The sequence below is a fragment of the Lissotriton helveticus genome, chromosome 10 (genome assembly GCF_964261635.1).
Source record: "Lissotriton helveticus chromosome 10, aLisHel1.1, whole genome shotgun sequence".
NCBI classification, from domain to species: Eukaryota; Metazoa; Chordata; class Amphibia; order Caudata; family Salamandridae; genus Lissotriton; species Lissotriton helveticus.
The window spans coordinates 135,376,448-135,394,194 of record NC_136071.1 but is presented as its reverse complement, the minus strand read 5'-3'; the positions used below and the strand labels follow the sequence as shown (position 1 = coordinate 135,394,194).

Here is a 17,747-nt window from a genome sequence, read left to right as displayed (position 1 = left end):
GTGAGAGAAAGGGCAGAAGAATAGTGAAGGAGACAAACATTTTCAAGAAAGGAGAATGAGGAGATAAAAGCCTGAGGAAAAAAGTACCAGCAATAAGGGCTGAGGTGAAAGGGATATAGGGAATTTGAATGAGTGAATACGGATTGTATAAAAGATAGTATGTGAGAAAGGAAGGGCTGAGTTGTAAAGGATGTGGACTTGAAAGGCCTCAAGGGAAGATAAATTGTGTGCATGTTGTCACTGTCTGTGATGTTCACATAGGAGGATCAACTGTTCCCTCCTTTTCAGATCTGTCCAGCAATTGTGTTGTCTTTCCTGCTGCACGCAGAGACACTGCTGGATGCTTATCGTCCTACAGTTTTGCTTCCTGACACTTTCAATGCTCTCTGTGTGCATGTTTCTCTCACTCAGTCCTTTATGAACTACAAAAGATTAACCTTTTTTGTGGCTAGGAGGGTGAAGCTGCAGCACAGGAGGAATCCTGCACAACATAGCTTCAGGAGCATGTTCAACAACTGAAATGCAAATCCATCCACATGCTGATAAAAAGACCCAAATGTGTGAATGAAAACCATTCTAGGGAACTGTCCTGGAAGTATGAGTTTGGTATTTATTTCTTTGATTGGGCCTGCTTCAAAGTGCGCATATATTATGATATCAGTCGACAGAGGAACAAGAAGACTATGATATGCCCAGGATCGAACAGTGTGTTAAAAGTATTAGAACAGAGACTTGGGCAAACTTCTACTTGATTCAAAGGCTGTGTGAATGCACCATGAGACTGGGCACTTCTCCCCTCCCCTAGGTAATAGCATATCAATTTTTTTAATTACACACTTATTAGCAGTGTTTACTTTGAATCTAAATGCTCCCAATCTTGACAATAAAGGAGCAGAGGAATACATTATAAAAGGGATTGCCCAAGGACACAATATATGGCCAAATGGGAGGCCAGAATTAAACACTGTGACTTCTGATTCCAGTTTTCCAAGTAGCCCCCAGATCACAACTGGGGTAGCAGTGATTATGATGCCCAGGCCAAGGGACTACCCGTCCAAGAGTAATCTCACTGCATTGCCGGTGCTGCCCAGCTTTAGAATATTGTGTTTATTTCCAGCATATTTAGGTGAAGTGGTAAAACTAAGATTAGATGTCAATTTTACCAGATTATGGCTAAAAGTTACCTACTCTACCAAGTCTGGTATTATCAGTGGTGGGTTGGAAAACCCATGTATCTTCCACCCATTTTGAAAAGTAATCAAGGACAAATGCATACACCTTGCATCTAGACAGATAGTCATTAGAGCTCCTGTTTTTCCATTTAAACTGATTTTTACATATAAAAACAGAAGGAAAACAAGATTTCCTCTGTCTGTGTTTATATTTAAAAACGGGAAAATCACGCTGATTGGGCCTCGGACAGGGACTGGTGCATGCAAGCAGAGAGGGTGGCGTAGGAAAGCAGAGGTTGCCCGGGTAAATGGACCAAGGTATGGGGCCCTTGGAATGAAAGTAGAGGTTTTATCTGCACCCCATTTAATGATGCAATTGATGTTGCTGACAATGTAACACCATAGGCTGGCTGGCGCAGGGATTGATGATTTTTTTTTTGATTGATAAACAAAGTTTATTTAGACAATAGTCTATAAACCATACATAGAACAATGGATCCACATAGTGATAAGATAATTAAACCACAATTCATTTTAGACACCCTATACAAATTTAAAAACAAAAAAACAAAATATTGGGATATTCCGTATTTTTAAAAAATCATTAAAATCTTAAACTCTCCCGCCCTCCTTAATTGCCTCCATTACAGATTCTCTTGTTGCTTTCAAAAACTTCCCCAACGCAATTGTAATATCCAAGAAAGACATTTCTGTAAGGAGATCAACAGCATCCGCACGTGTATTCACCTTGTACTTTAAAAATATTGGACGTAAAAACACTTTTCGAACAGCTAAAATCCACATACAGTCAAGCAATATATGTAAAATATAATTTCTTACTCCTAGGCCACATTTACAAATACCATCTGGTTGGATCAGGGCCGCTTTTATTTTACCATCAATCTTCCATGGATTTAAGCCCACCCGAACCTTCATTTATTGGGCAACAAATCCAAATACGGAAACCAGGTCTCCTTTTCCCATTCGTTCCTTACCCAGTTAACCGATTTTTTTAGCTTCAGGTAATCCAGATCTTGTGATCTAGAGTATTGTAGCCCTTAGCCCAGGGATTGATGATATAATTGAGTTTTCCTTGGACCCAATGTATTCATTTGTTTCATTTATATTTTCTGTTGTCCTCAATAATTGTATTTTGTTTTGAAACTGCACCAGTATTGTTTCTATTTGATTTATGTTTATTTTCAATAAACAGTTCTTTTTTTTAAAAACAGGAAAATACTAGATTTTGCGGCACTGCCGTGCTCCAGCAGAGTTGCATTGCCAAGCCCTCTTTCTGACTTTCAGAAAAACGTGGCTGTTCTTTACTCTCCTATCCGTCATACGTACCCCTGTGAAATTGATCCAAAAAAGAGGAAACACTTGTGCTGCAAATGTCTTTTTCTGACATTTTTCTATTCCAAAATGCAGCCTCAGGAGGAAAAAATAAATGTTTTGAAACACGAACAATGAATACATAACTAAATAAAACAAGACAGAGTAGTCACAAAGTGGCCAGATTGGTTTTATTCACATCCAAACACATTAGCGCCATCATACAGAGTTTGCCTGTAAAGCGTTACTTTTCTTTTTATGCCCTTGGCTTTTCAAGCAAAAACCATCATTGATTTCTGAACAATGAGTGTAAAACCTTTAAGTTGTATTCCCTATGCGTGTTTGCTTTTTCCAGAATGTTGTTACTTTTTTTTCAAGCAGCATATTACTCTTGTCTAGTGCTTAATTTGAATTAAGTTGCTTCCAGGTGTATGTAGCAGGGCACAATTGGGTTGTAGCTGAAGGCATTGTGAGTTTCTCTCAGTGGGGCAGTATGGTGTTCAGTGTGGGAGAGGATGTGGCACTCTGTGCCGATGAAAGAAACAGCAAGGCTCTGAGACAAAAGGCTTGTGATAGCACTTTTAAGCGTATTTTGGACATTCTGCGAATAGCAAAGTTTTCAGATGAATGTATTGTGTTGACCAATAACAACCGAGTGCATGTGTGCATTGTCAATTTAAATAAATGGGGAAAAATACTAGCTGCAGCGACGTCTTTTACTGGTGGCAAAAATAAATGTGGATAAATACAGATAAAATGCCAAAAAATCAATAAGGATAAATACAGACGAAAAAGGCAAAAATATAGATACCATGAAATCGGGAGCCCTAATTATCATATAGTCCTAAAATATTTAGGGCTAATTTGACCCATGGTCTATTTGGAAATTCTGATGTAATAGCAGCACCTTTGCTGGTAACCATAGATTTATCAGAATTACAGCAAACAGAGCAATGCTGGACAAACACAGAAATGTGTGAATCCGTACATGGCCTCTAAAATATTTCTCTGGCTCTCTTTTTGGTAAGGGATTCATCTAAATGTCCTTTATGCGCTAACTTGATAATGTTGAGGTGAATGCTGTTGGGAGGAATAACACACTACTCTTTGAACACAAAATACTCTGAAACTGAAATAGAGTCTTTGACCTTCTACAATATCTGCTTAGCCGGTGAAAGCATTTTCTCATGAGCCCACCTTTTGCTATTTAATTCTTCATCTTCCATACTACTCTTCCATCAGGCTTCCTTGGAAAATTTGCCCTCGCATAAAGGCAACACATCATCCATCACTGCAACAACACATTCTTCTACGAGCTCAGCAACAGATTTAACAGATGAATCGGGTAACATTGACAGATAATTTGCAACACAATTGAACATACCCTGAGGATGAACTGCATTGAAAATATATTCATATATCTTGGAACAAAATCCTAATCAAATGGGAAGAGGATATATCCGTACTACTGCTGTTGAGTAGGGCCTAGAAGAGGTTTGTGGTCCATTTTAATAGTGAATTCCCTATCCCATAGATATGTTTTAAAATGTTCCACTGCGCAAGTGCATGCTTAGGCCTACCTCTCAATTCTGGAATATTTTGTTTCCGAAGATGGCCGAGTTTGGGATGCAAAAGCCACAGTGTTTTCTATAGGTTGACCTTCCTGTGTAAGTATTGCACCCAACCCTTCAGAACTAGCATCAACATATACATAACAATGCAACGTTGATTGAAAGGAGATAGCGGTGAAGCCTTAATAATAGAATTTATACGCATATCATAGGTTTTCTGATGTTCCTTTGACCTTGTGAATTTTACTCCTTTTTTAAGCAGATTCATCAATAACAATGCTATTTGAAAAAATGTGCATGCAAATCTGGTGTAGAATTCGTTTAATCCTAAGTACGATCATAGTTGATCTTTATCTGTCGGTGTGCTTAATCTTTCAATAGCTTTGATAAAGCATGGTATAGGAGTTATTCCTTCAGAAGAAATCGTGTGCCCCAAATACTCAACTTCTTGAGGTAAAAATTTGCTTTTTTCCATCTGTAAGGTTATCCTTTTGTCTTGTAACACTTTCAACATGTTGGGCAACATTAAATTATGAGACTCTTTAGAGTCAGCAAAAATAAAAATTTCGATCTGGAATGCCATATAACCCATCCATATTTCTAAAAAGATTTGGAACATGGATGTGGATGATGCCAACCTAGAGTACATACCTGAAGGCCCTATCTGGAGTAATACAGGTGGTTAGATGTCTGCAACTTTCCTCTAACACAATCTAGTGATATGCAGATTTGAGATCCAGGGATGTAAAATATTTTACACCTCCCAACTGTGCCAACAACTCTTGTATTTTGGGAAATCGGTGGCAATCAATGATAATGCGTTTATTTAATTATCTAAAGCCTGCACATAATCTCTATTAACCAGATGTTTTCTTTACTAAAACTATGTTAAGATACCCATTCAGATGAACCTACTAGCTGGTTCAATAACACCATCCTCTAACAATAGGCTAAGATATTTTCTAATACTAAGGGTACATCTCTGAGTTTGTGTCTGACTAGTGACTCTCCCACTTTCAATTGGATTTCATGTGAGAAAACCTTTAACCATACTGTTGGACCTGGCCCTTTTTGGCAGGTTCACCCCGAAACTTTTTGCTTTTGCCTAGCCTGTTTCTGTAACCTGGTGTTGGTGATTTTAGGTCTCTGCGCACTTGTTCACTGTGGTACAGTGTAAAGTGCGCGAGCTCTCTGTGTATGTGTGAGAGTGACCTGCCCTCCCATAGGAATGCAGGGGGAATATGTGTGACCATGGTACTTCCTGATGTATGGGGAGTGCAGGGTCGAGTTTGGTATGTGCGAACGCGGGAGATTGAATGCTGCGTAATGATGTATGCAGCATGAATGTGTCTAGTGTGGAAGTGCCACTTCTAGACATGGGTGTGCGTGTGTAGCAAGTCTGCTGGCACGTGATTGGCTGGAGCCTGGCTCGAGGAGTCTGGATGGGTCTGCCCAGTGGCGAGTGTTGAGATTAGCATGCTGATGCTGATGTGAGGGGAGGGGTGCACCTGGGTCCTGAATAGGGCTGGGCTTTCCCCACACAATGCTGGCTCCGCCCCCTGTGGTGCGACTGATGACCCTAGCCTGACTAGTGAATGGGAGGGGTGGCTGAGCTCATCACGGGGGCTCCCAAACCAGCTGCGCCTGGTTTTTCCCCCACCCTGCACCTTTAGACACAGGGATTTGCTGTGTAAAAAGGGGCTGTGTCCCCTTACAAAATGTTCTTGTTTCTGACTTGAATCCTGCCAGGGGCATACTGCTGCTTGGGCCCAGGGGAAGGCTTGCCTCCCTGGGCCCTGCCCAGCCCCTGGATACTGGAGGACTCTGCCTTAGTCCTGGGACCTATTGCCTCCATTCTGGATTTTACCAAGGCTTATTACAGCCTTCCTGCACTGTAATAAGCCTTGGGCTTGGGCGCTTGGATTTAACCTCCCCGAGAAAAAGAGAGAGAGAGCCTGGGGGCTGAGCAGCGCGTCACTGAGAGAATCCCCCCTCTCCTCGTGGGCTCGTTGCGGATGTCACCCCGCTTCTGTAATTATTTATATTCCGAGTGTCCACCTCGATTTATTGTTTATTTGAGGAGCCGGTGCCCACCCGGCATTTGCCCCAGTTTGTGCGCTTCTCGAGGGAGCCACCCCTCTTACTGCCGAGAGAGTCTCCGCCGTAGCCCCGGGGCCGAGAGCGAGCAGAGGAGGGCCGCGTCATCCGGGCCCGCGCTGGGATTGGTCCCAGCCGGCCGGCACTTCCACAGCGTCATAGGTATCCCCCGCGGGGATTGGTCCATCTTTGAGGGCTTGCCCACGCTTGGAGGCACGCCGAGAGAATCTGTCCCGCTGGCCTCCCAATTGACGAGAGAGACCGGGCGAAGCAGGCCCCGAGGTTCCCAGGCTTGAGAGGAGAGCCGCGCGGCGGAGTGCCCTGTAAGGAAAGCACCGCCCGGACCGAAGGAGACTGAGACCGGAGTCCGCCATCCCGGTGAGTGCGGGCAGTGTCTTGGGCCGAGCCCCCAAGAGGCTCCGCCGTCTGGGGGCCTTCTTGTTTGGAGCCACGAGGCTCCGGGGGCATTTTAGAGATTTTGAGTCCCCCAGAGAGGGACTCCAACGAGGGGCAGCATTGTTTTAGAGCCCCGAGAGGCTCCTGTGGGCAGTTTTGTTTCTGCTGCACGAGGGAGCCGATGGATTGTTGTGGTGCCGGTGCGAGGCACTACGTCAGAGCGGCACCCCGTGTGTCAGTGGGCCGCTCCAACGTGGGGAGAATTGTTCCCGGGGCTAGAAGGTCCGTGATTGTCCCATGTTAGGGGCATTTGTTTATAGGGGGCACTTCTAGTTGTTTAAGGAGCCTGCGGGCTCCCCCGACGCCCCATTAGTTTCCTGAGCCCAAGTGTGGCTCCGTGGGGCACATTATTGATTTAAGAGCCTGTGTGGCTCCAACAGATGGCGCAGTTTTGTACTAAGGGTTAGTGAGAGCCCTGTCGCAGTTGTGTCTCCAGCTGCCCAGCAATTAGTGGGCAGCTGCACCATTTAGGTGCCAAGGGAGAGAGAGTCCTTGTGTGGGACAGAGATGGCACAGAGGTGCCAAGCCTTCTACAGCTGCGCAGCACCTAGTGCCAGCTGCAACGTTTAGGCCCTTGTGATTGTTCCCAGCTGCCCAGCAAGTAGTGGGCAGCTGCAACGTTTAGGTTTGCGCCGGTGGTGCACCCCTGACTGGCGCTGCATTGGCAGCGCGCCCTGACATTCTGGACACAGGGCTTTTCGAGTCCCTTTATTAGATGGCCACTTGGCCAGGGGGCTGGTAATGTGATTATTGCGCAATGTGATTTTGCTATGTTTATGATAGTAATTGCTTAAGGTGATGTGTGCGCAATGTGACTATGACGTTATTTTACCTATGTAGATTTATGCTAGTGAGATGTTTTCACTATGTGAGTTACGCCCCTAAATATGATTTATTCTTAGGAGGCAAAGTCTAATGTGTTTAGACTAGTGAGGAGATTGCCTACTGTAGTTATACTGGTTAGGCCCAAATGTGAGTTATGCGTAAGGTGCTATGCCATTATGCCTGTGACACCTCTGAATGTTGTGATGCATCATGTGTAATGTGTTCTTACCTATAATTGTTCTTTTGGGCTACACTTATTCTAAGTTCTAGAAGTGCTATGTCTGCTAAGTGCTGATTCTGACAGTGGTCCAGGTGGCCCTGTCTTGTACATAATCCCTTGTGAATATTGCCCGTGCCAGTTGGCACAATGTATATTGTGTGATTACTATCTGATGTGTTTTGACAATACAAAAGTTATTTTTATATAACCTTGTGTGAAGTTCCTTTTGTGGTGTGCCTAGGATGTTGTTGCGTCTCCAGCTGCCCAGCAATTAGTGGGCAGCTGCACCATTTAGGTGCCAAGGGAGAGAGAGTCCTTGTGTGGGACAGAGATGGCACAGAGGTGCCAAGCCTTCTACAGCTGCGCAGCACTTAGTGCCAGCTGCAACGTTTAGGCCCTTGTGATTGTTCCCAGCTGCCCAGCAAGTAGTGGGCAGCTGCAACGTTTAGGTTTGCGCCGGTGGTGCACCCCTGACTGGCGCTGCATTGGCAGCGCGCCCTGACATTCTGGACACAGGGCTTTTTGAGTCCCTTTATTAGATGGCCACTTGGCCAGGGGGCTGGTAATGTGATTATTGCGCAATGTGATTTTGCTATGTTTATGATAGTAATTGCTTAAGGTGATGTGTGCGCAATGTGACTATGAGGTTATTTTACCTATGTAGATTTATGCTAGTGAGATGTTTTCACTATGTGAGTTACGCCCCTAAATATGATTTATTCTTAGGAGGCAAAGTCTAATGTGTTTAGACTAGTGAGGAGATTGCCTACTGTAGTTATACTGGTTAGGCCCAAATGTGAGTTATGCGTAAGGTGCTATGCCATTATGCCTGTGACACCTCTGAATGTTGTGATGTATCATGTGTAATGTGTTCTTACCTATAATTGTTCTTTTGGGCTACACTTATTCTAAGTTCTAGAAGTGCTATGTCTGCTAAGTGCTGATTCTGACAGTGGTCCAGGTGGCCCTGTCTTGTACATAATCCCTTGTGAATATTGCCCGTGCCAGTTGGCACAATGTATATTGTGTGATTACTATCTGATGTGTTTTGACAATACAAAAGTTATTTTTATATAACCTTGTGTGAAGTTCCTTTTGTGGTGTGCCTAGGATGTTGTTGCTGTTGTGTGCGTGCGCAAATGCTTTACACATTGCCTCCGGGATAAGCCTGTCTGCTCGTGCCAAGCGGGTGAGCAGGGGTTATCTTGGCGTGTGACCCCCTTGCCCTGACTAGAATGGTGGTTTCTGCCTGGCTATGGCGTAAGCCTTAGCCAACCAGAAATCCCAGTTCTAACACATACCAAACAACTTTTTCACAAAAACATCTTTAAACTGTGAGATAGTTCTCTCAATACCTTTATGTATGGCCATGCAATACACCGGAACTTCCGAAACTGGATCCAAAATAACACCAAGATTTCCCTGATGCTTCCACCCTAAATAATGTTGACCATTTTTAACCACATACATTTTTCCAAAAATTGGGAGAATCATATGAAATAGATGACACAAAATAACTTAAACGTTAATATCTGCTTGACTATAACTATGTGCCTTCATGTCATTGTTCTCCAAATTTCTTTCGCTCCAATGTTTTTCGAAGAAGGCCTCTGAAACTAGAGAAAGTGATACATAATCCACAAGCATCATGGTTTTGATACCTTCAATGGCGAATTCACAAGTCGTGGTTTGGAGAAGTTGTCATGAACACCAGTAGCAAGGATATATGTAGTACTGATTGGTTTAACCTTCGACAATCATGAACATTAGATTTTAATTCTCTTGACTAACTTGTACATAGTCAGTTTTGTTCTCTGCAATCAAATTTACACCATGTTGAGATCTACAAACCGTTGAAAAGTGCCCTTCTTTCAACATTATAAACATTCTTTTGAAATGGCAGGACAATTGACTTTGTGGAATGTGCTACAGATCCACACCTTAAACATTTAGATCTATTGCTCACTGCTTTATTGGTACCTTTATTACATTTATTTCTGACATTAGGAACAGCAGCAACTTCCAGATGATTCTCCTATCATCATTCAACATCTTGCATGGAATATGTGCATGAGTGCATTTGGAATTCCTCAACCCCTCTTCGTGCCATCACTGACACGGCAATATGTTTAGGCACGTTTTGAACTGGTGAGTTGCAACTTTAGACAAGCCTGTTGGCAGCATTATTTATTTGTATACAAATACCTTTCCCAGCAACGTCAATTTGAATGTAGATAATTGCCAGCAGTAACGCAATTGGAAACATTTATAGCAATAGGCTAATGTGTAACATAAATAAACTGTTCACTTTCTGATACTGCTGCTGAAGGTTAACGTAGGGAATAATCACCCCTGCTCCAAGATGCCGGATGATAATCTTAGGTAGCGTCACACTGGAACATTGCTGGAGAAAGCGACGTAGCCGTGACGCAGGGTACAGCTCGGGTGACTCTCGTCGACTAATACCTACCTGCTGCCTAGGTGCAATAAGCGATGCATTCCTGACGCAGTGCACAGACCGGGTGGCTTCAGTTGTTTAAGGCAGCTCAGTAGACCTCGGTGAGCGGGTCGCAGTGCCGAACCGAGCCATAGGTGGCGACGCACACCTTCAAAGTGTACGAGGTCGGGCGGCTCTAGTCGGCGGAAGTCTACTCGCCATAGCCGCCGTTCAAGGGAAGAAATAGTGGAGGGCACAACAAGCTGCGACGCGCCCGTGACGCATTGTACAGCCCGGGTGGCTTTCGTCGGCGGAAGTCTACTCACAACACCGGTCCCTTTCGAATGGGTCACAGGGGTCTTCCAGCTGCCTCTTTCCAGGGCATTGGCTCGTGAGAGGAACGGACAAAAGTAATCCAGCGAAAAATAGGGGGCCCGTCGGCTAACGGACGGCGGACACAACTAGAGGTAATTCAGCCTGAATGCAGAACCCGGCGCCCTCAGCGCGTTCCACAAACACACACACACATCGGGAAGCTTCGGCCTCCTTCTCCCACCTACGTACTGCGGCGCAGGCCCCGTCTGGCCAGCGGCAGGAGTGATGTACCGGAGAGTACTTTCCCTCACTCCATGAGACGGCTCTTGACATCTCATGGTCTCTGCCGCGGCCCCAAGCCCAGCTCGACGATGGTGGCATAACAAACATTTGTCCTGGGCACTTCCGCAGTGTGAAAGCCCTCATAACTTATGTATTGCTCAGAGTAAAGGTTTCCAGTGCACCTGGCTAACACGCAGCCCCATTTCAACCTGCTTTTCAGTCAGGTGGAGCTCAGGAGTTTTTTCAATGTAAAGTGCGTGAGAATCGATGGTTCACCTGAGTCCAACCACTACTTACTTTATTCTGACGCTGGACACTTAAGACTTGAGATCTGTGAGTAAGAACCCATCACTGAAAGTGCATAATTGGCTAATGGGTGGTGAATAGTATTGTAGTAGGCTGAGTTAGGTATTTAAGGGATCCTTCGTATCTCGGATCTGAAAGTGCTGGTGCATATCAACACGGTTAATGGCACTAGACTCCCGATCGAGGTTCTTAAAAACCAAACGCTACTTAGTTGGGCTGCTTTAATTATATTTTGATAGAAATATCACTTCCGTTCATAGGTGTTTTTGGTGTTAATGGACCGGTAACGGCGAACAAAAAAAGTGATGGTTGTAAATGCTTGAATCAATCATAACGATTGGCACTTATTCTGAAAGCGTTACATTATATCATTATTTTACTTAGTGTGACATTACAGAGAGGTACCAACCGTATACAAATAGGTTTCAGCATTGCCAAAACTGACAGTCCAAATGGAACGTATGCATCACACCTCCTTTGGTATGTTGCTTTCCAGATTAATTGCAGTGGGTAAGATTACTTCAAGCATTTTGCTTGTGTTCTCTGTAGAGGGGATATGACCCAGCAGTTTGACCTGAGAGCTTTGCAAATTTGCCTAAAGAAGTTGCTTGTGTGTGATGGAATAGTGAGCAAGAAAACGGTTGACCTGAATATTTACTAGCATATGAGAATAAAGATTTGTTTCCATATATATTTGTTCTTGAGTCTCTGCTGTTATTGCAAAGTTTGGCACAGTATTTATTCCACTTCAGGTTGTCAGCTGTGCTTGCATGCTCGCCTCTGGCCAAAGTTTAAATCTTTTAAATTCAGCCATTATGTTTTTCTGCCATTGCAGCTGATCTCTTATTAGTCCATTCCCTTTAGTTTGTGAAATCTATACTGGCACATTTTAGCTTTGTTTGTTGAGGTTGGGTTGATAGAGTAAAATATGCATCTATGCCATTATGCAACTATGCACCATCATAGACCTAGACACGACATTTTATAAATAGGACTAAATGCCAAGAAACTGATGATATTAATGAAAATGCAACAACACCCGAAATATTTTGTTGATTTCCTAATAAAACATTGTTTCCTTACAGTATGGAATGAATTCAATTTATTGTTCATTTAATAAAAACTTACAATATGACGCATTTGTACACATTTCATACCTAATATCACTGTTGGATAACTTTGTAAAAGCACAATTAAAATAAGGGTTTTTTTCCCCATGGAAAAAAAGCTTAATTCATTTAGTTAAATACCTACTGGAAAAGTGCATTTGCAAAAAAACATGATTGAACTACTACTTCCGCTTTGCCTAAAGTGCACAGTTTCCTCTGCTGGTTACTAATCATGTTACACGCAATGAATAAACCCATTCAGTTCAATGGAGAGTCTTAGCCAGCTTATTATTAACCCCTGGTATTAAACAGGTGAGCTTACGACATGTAAAATTATAAAGTGCAATGTGCTTTCTGTAAAATCATCTCAAGGCTTGACAGTGCTAAGTCCTAATATTGCACGTTATTCCAGATGCTCATGTAATAAGGACGCAGCTCAACTCTTACAGTATTTTTCTGCCCTTCCAGACGGTTTGTTCCTAAATTAATAGGATGATAAGAAGTGAAAGCCCTTTACTGAGCGCATTTTGCTAATTTCCCCTCTACAATATATACAAACTTTAAGAATCTACCGGTACATTGTAAATCTTCTCCCTGCAGGCCAGCTATTACTGCTTGGCGGCATGTGCGTACAGCATAATGATTAAAATCCTGTCTTAACAGACTTCTGCTTTCAGCTAATAAAGCTGGACAACTACAAACTATATGGCAAATTTCTTCTTTCTTATAATTGCAGAGACGGCATGATGTTATGTTACTCAATTTTTTACAGGCTGGAGCTGTGAAATTGAAAGTTGCCAAGCCCGAGTCTCAAAAACATTGGCTTAGCATTTAATCCATTCAAACACCCCAGATAGTTCTAGGGTTTTAGCTGGCCATATTTTGCAATTACCATCCACACGTGGGAACTTTTTTTCGCCTGTGTCTCTATCCAATAAAGATTACATTTTGGCATTACATTAGTTGATGGTGCTGGCACTCCTAAATAGCTACATGATTCTTCTGTGACTGAACAAAAGCTAGGGAAATAGTTCATAGAGCTGTTGCCTTGCACAGTATTGACAGCGTAGAAGGAGTCTTGTAGAACAAACCATGATTTAGACTGGAAACCAGTGGAAATAAATATGGTTTTTTAGAGTGCCCTGAAGGCCCAGTGATGGTGTGATAAGACTTGTTTTGCTGCAGGAGCTGTCCAAACTTTTTCATGTTGTCTACGCAGCTCTGCGTATCTATTGCTCCCATTGGAGTTGTTGGATGGTTACATTCGAATGGTGTGTTGGCATACCTGGATGGTACTGTTGTGAGGGATAAGGCCCATGTGACTATTTGCTTGTGTTCATGCCACTAGTATAGTTGTGTTTTCTGATCCCTGGAAGTGTTTTATCCCTTACAGGTCAACACATGTATTCTTACTCCCATTTTAAACTATCAGAAGCGGTTATGTGTTCTTGTCCATCGCTGGTCCCAAATAGTCTCCTAGTGATGTTTGAGTAGATCTTGATGTAGTCTGTAAATTACATAAACCAAGACAGTCACTTTAATCAAGCAGTACGGTTACAATGAAACATAGGGCCACCAAGAAGAATTCATATGTTCAACTGATAATGCTTTACATTAATTAGCCAGTTGTTAGCGATTTTGCATTCCATTGTATTAAAAGTATATCCGTTACCAGCAGTATTATCACAGTCAATGATTTAAATTGTGTAAGATATTCAAGTTTAGTGACTGTCAAGTACAAAAGTCAACTTATATAATGGCTCAAAGGACACGTTTGAAATTCTTGCAAAAGGGGCCCTTGAATGCGGGGGAAAAAGAGCTCCAAGAGAGCCTATAAATACTAATGATACACTGCTTAATGTCTATTACCCTTTGTGCAAATAATTTTAAATTTGTTGGGTGCACGGAACTCAGTGACAACTGAAGTAAGGTTATAACCTGATACCCACTCTTAAATCAGGGTCAATACTGAAGAGACGAGTACTTATGTTTTGTCTGATTTTAGGTCAATGCAGTTTAGTCTGGATGGATCCTGGTTCCATAAATAGTGAGAAGATATGAGGTGCAAAAATACACTAGTTTTCTTTGTGAGGCTTTTAATGTATTCCTGTGCTGATTCTGTATCAATTGCTACTGATTCTGTATCAGTCTAGCCCAAGAGTTCCCAAAGAGAGTCCAGGCCCAGCATAAATGCAATCCAGCATGGCCTGTTGACTTGCGAAAGCACCACTTAACACAATCCACTGTGTTTCTACTGAATATTGAAGCATAAAAGCACCACAGTCTGGATAATAGAAGTACGGTCATTGGTTATATTGAATACATTTCTTCCTTCAATAAATTCTTACTGGTTAATAAGAAAATAGGCCAGGGGTGACCTTAACTACCTATGAAAATAGCTTGCAATCTACATTTAACAACCTCTTTAGTCAACAATCTGAGTCGCCAAACCCCTAAAGATCCATTATGGGTTTATGAAACACCTCTAACTAAAATCTAGACATGACTTAAATAAAAAAATAACTAAAACACATTCTGAAGGTTTCTTTAAAGTTATGTAAATGTTCTGAAAAAACTCAGTCAGGCAGCACCATTTGGGACTGCTTTGTCATTCTACTAATTATATTTTTACCTTCCTTCTGGTTTGGTTAGTTTCGAGATCTTTGCTTGACTACCCTGCTAAGGACTGTAAACTGAAATTGTCTTAAATATTGGTGGGTTAAAAGGAGGTTTCCTTTGAATCACCATTTGTAGACGTAGGTGTAGTACTTGTAAAAACCATTGTAATTTCCCCATTGCTGTATGGTAGAACCCCTTTTGGAGAATGATGGTAGTGATTTGACAAAAGCTAACTCATTCCCTTAACATCAGTTTCTCTGCACTATAGCTACTTTCAAGGCAGCTTCCTTAACTTTGAAAATAAATATTCTGAGGCAACTTCTTTTGTTAAATTGGTGAAAGGAAATTGTGCATTTCTCTTACTTCTTGGGGTGCACTTCAAAACATATATGTGCTGATTGTAGAAAGCTCTAAAAATAGATTGTCCATAATATCCTGTCTTTTCTAACCCATCCATTGCCATATGCTGAAACTTGGTCTAACAAGAACATTAAATCTCCCATTATTACAGGACTTTAACAGTCTGACACTTGAAAGCATGAAACTTCTTCATGGCTTGATATGAGTTTGAAAGAAAGGGTCAGAAAGTAATATTCAGATTACAAACCATTTGGGTGTAAATGCTTAAAGCCGGTCCATCAGAGGTACATATCGGATATATTGCCACCCAACCCTGTCCCAATAATCCACTTATGTAAAAAAAAAAAAATGGATTGATTCTTGCACGTCTTTACATTTGTAGCTCATATCATGATTCAACGACCAACATTGGCTTTCTTGACCTCTCTGATATTAGGCATGTAATTCATGAATTTCCCAATGTTCAGGGCTTCAGTGGTGCTTTGCGTGTTTTCTTTAAAAATAAAACTCCAGCTCCATTGTGAAATTTAAATTGCTGAACGAGAGGCAAATCATCTGAGCGATGCCCGTAGAAAATTGGCACCTAAATGTGCTCCTCTAGCTCTACTCTGGTAGAGATGACAGTCCATACTGGATTGGATTTGTATCCCCTCATATTGTTTTTGATCAAATTATTCACACCAGTTGTGATCAGTTGGTGATGCCACTTTATGATCTACTTAATTTTTATGGACTTGCTTGACAGCACAGCTGTGAGGTGATACTCATGTGTTAGGAGCCAGGAGTACATATTTTGATTGGGAAGAAGTTATGTGCTTCCATAAAAAAGTGTTTGCCCTCCACGCAGTCATTACCATTTTGTTTATTCATCCAACTGCCCGAGCTTGAATTCTTAATGGCACACACAAGCCATTGCAATGCTATTGAAGTGTCTTATATAACTAGATCATTTATTACGGTTCTCTCTGACAGCAGCACAGCTGGAGGAGCAGATTCCGTATCTTGCATGGATTTTTAGGTCTGGCTTGGCAGTGCATTTATAAGCCAGATCTTTTGGCATTGCCAATGCTTGTTTACTATTGTAATACACCTTTCTCTAAACAATACGGCTGTATATGTTTGACTAAAATGATTTAACCTCCAGTTTTGTTCTTCTCAGTATATGCTATTTAGGTTGTTATTATCCAAACTCCCTCTCCCCATGTCCTTGCAGCACCCTCCATTTCTTGGCTGTTTCCATGAGCATTCCTGCTTTGTGTTCATCCTGCCTCTCCCATGAGCATATTCAATCCTTCACTAGACCACGGAAAAGGAAAGGGGACAACTGTTGAATTCGTTTTATTTCCACCAGACTTCCAAAAGCAAACCATCAATGACTTAAACAAGTTTTTCAAGATCGGCAGTAAAATAAACAGAATCTTTAAAATAACTGGTAAAGAAGTATAATACTTAATGCTACCAAACACATTATAAGTATAAATACTCATATCCCAATCAACATTTTTCCCATTCAAATTGATCATGGACATGTTAAAAAATGCTGCAATAGTGCGCCATCATCCCACAGTCCATGCTTATTTTCAACATATCATTTCAAGGCTTCTTAATATAATAACAATAGTTATATCAACGCAGAAGCCTTATATCTCCAATAAACAAAATATTTGATTCATGATATCCACCCGGCCATAAATGCAATATTATTGTACATCATAAGCAATTCATAGGCATGGAATGCTATCTATAAATATGTGAATTTGTGACTCCCACAGTGTTTAAGTGCAACAGTGCTAAATTCATCCTGAGGCAACAGTGTAGTTTACCATACCTCGGATGAAACATACATCCATGTGGCATGCTGCGTTTCATTTAGAACTAGAAAAGAGAAGCTGGGCTGCATAGTACATCTATTTGAAGGGAAACAAGTAAAGGTGAGACAACCTGCCGTGGGCAAGTGCCCTGCTGAAACATTTGTACAATATAAAAACACACCACTCAAAGTAACTGGTGCTCTTCATATCCTATTTCAAAATCATATGCAATCATCAATGTCTGACCCGTAAATAAGTCTACTCAGTAATTTGGAATGAAACATACAGGGGAAAAATAATAGGGACAAGTGAAAATGACAACTAAAGAGAAATATACGTTAGGGACTGTATCCCAAGAAAGTAAATAAGGAAGGTATTAAAACATATGAGTGAAAGGAAATATATCACTTGTGGAAACATACAGGCAACGTTGCTTATGAATTCGGTGCTGGCATGTTTTACATACACCGTGGGTATAGCTTACATAAGTGGTAAAAACTAGGAAGGGTAATTCAATGACCGAGTACATACAGTGTAGCTGAAGGGTGATATTCCATGTCATCCACAACACTCAACAGTCTCAGAGGTCCTTATACCAATATGACCAGCCTGCTCCTCGTCCTTATTCAGACCCCATGGACTTTTGGTGTTCATATCAATAATCTGACGTGATTCCATTATTCGGAGGAGTTTCTCTCTGTCGCCACTTCTTAATTGTTCCTCCACTCTGTCAATACCAAAGAAATTAAACGTTTCAACCTTACTTTCATAACACTCATAAAAAAAAATGGCTAGCAATGGGGTAAGCCCCATCAAAGTTTTTGATCGCTCTTAG

General features: G+C 41.8%; 1 protein-coding gene across 2 annotated transcripts in view; it reads left to right on the top strand.

Annotated features, from left to right (window-relative positions):
* The first annotated feature begins 10,096 nt into the window (after positions 1 to 10,096).
* Positions 10,097 to 17,747, top strand: part of PDPK1 (3-phosphoinositide dependent protein kinase 1) — a 257,044-nt gene continuing 249,393 nt past the window's right edge. Inside the window, exon 1 of one of the 2 annotated variants that reach the window (XM_078664942.1) lies at positions 10,097 to 10,577. The gene's annotated coding sequence lies outside the window, so the exon portion shown is untranslated. The remainder of the gene's footprint in view (positions 10,578 to 17,747) is intronic. The other variant, XM_078664943.1, reaches the window with a different exon arrangement.